The sequence below is a fragment of the Etheostoma spectabile genome, chromosome 10 (genome assembly GCF_008692095.1).
Source record: "Etheostoma spectabile isolate EspeVRDwgs_2016 chromosome 10, UIUC_Espe_1.0, whole genome shotgun sequence".
NCBI classification, from domain to species: domain Eukaryota; kingdom Metazoa; phylum Chordata; class Actinopteri; order Perciformes; family Percidae; genus Etheostoma; species Etheostoma spectabile.
Window position 1 is genome coordinate 17,072,221 of NC_045742.1, and position 1,428 is coordinate 17,073,648.

General features: G+C 40.1%; 1 pseudogene; it reads right to left on the minus strand.

Moving 5' to 3' along the window:
• Positions 1-797: 797 nt before the first annotated feature.
• LOC116697318 (protocadherin beta-16-like) lies at positions 798-1,349 on the minus strand (annotated as a pseudogene).
• Between the last annotated feature and the right edge of the window lie 79 nt (positions 1,350-1,428).

Sequence of the window (1,428 nt, forward strand, 5' to 3'; positions counted from 1 at the left end):
CTATCCATGGTGCTGATAAGCACTGACAAGACAGTGAAAACACGAATCCTTTTAACTACAGTACAAATGTTAAGCTATTTCTGAGATACTGTAAATATTTAGTATTCGTTCAGCTTAACTGAGTACCCAACTGACAGTATTGACACTTCGAAAACCAAGGCTTTAATTAAATACAACTTTCAAGACACTTTCAAGGTACATATTTATATAATTATTCAAAATGTCATTCTGGTTTAAATTCGTAAAATACCACGTGCTTAGATAAATGATGTGAAATCTAAAAGTATCTAATAATACAAAATAACACTGAATTTCCAGATTCACAAAACGTTATAAAAAACAAAGCCAACCTCTAGAGGAGAGTCTGGTTCATCCAGGATGTTCTTTTCACTCTGTATCCGCTGCTTCTGGAGATACTGTAACTATTTAGTTTCGTTCAGCTTAACTGAGTACCCAACTGACAGTACTCGACACTTCGAAAACCAAGGCTTTAATTTAAATACAACTTTCAAGACACTTTCAAGGTACATATTTATATATTATTCAAATGTCCATTCTGGTTTAAATTCGTAAAATACCACGTGCTTAGATAAGTGTGAAATCTAAAAGTATCTAATAATACAAAATCACACTGTAATTGTTCCAGATTCACAAAACGTTATAAAAACAAAGCCAACCCTCATATGAGTAGTCGGTTCATCCAGGATTTTCTTTTCACTCTGTAATCCGCTGCATCGTCCTGTAGAACTGGTGTCCATTCATCACACGTTCTGACTACCAGCTCTGCCGAACTACAGTCACTCTTTTTGAGGAGTCGTCCTGCACACCTCGTAATTGTACACGTGTTGGAGAGTCCCAGTCCCCAAAGTGTCTGAATAACGTGGTGGATATATGGAATCACGGAGGATTGAGTGATACAGGATGCGAGACTGTCTCCATCTGTAGATTTTCACTGATATAATAACCCTAAACACCGTTATAGAAGAGAATGAAACTACAGCCAAAGCCAACACTAAGAAAATTCGGTTTCATTGTACTCCTTGTCGTGTTAAAGTACATGAACCAGACACACTTCAGGGAAGCTGTCCGCCACCGCCACTTCACATGACTGTAGCTGACGAGAGGGCTGCCCGTTTTCCTCCACCATAACAGTCAGTCTTTGTTTCACAACATCTTTATCAGTGACTGTGGCGGATAGTTCTTATTTCTCCATTCTGTAACGCCCACTTCAAACAGCGCCCTGTCTGTGGCTTTCTGCAGTTTATAGGAGAGCCAGCATTCTGTCCAAGTCCACATCAACACCACCACCATTTAGTGACCAGATAGCCCACATCTGCTGAACGAGGAACATTTCAGCCACCAGAGACCCCCGCTGGACTGGTACAGAACCTGAGGAGGGTTTCGTTCTGTCTGGATCAGTATTTCACT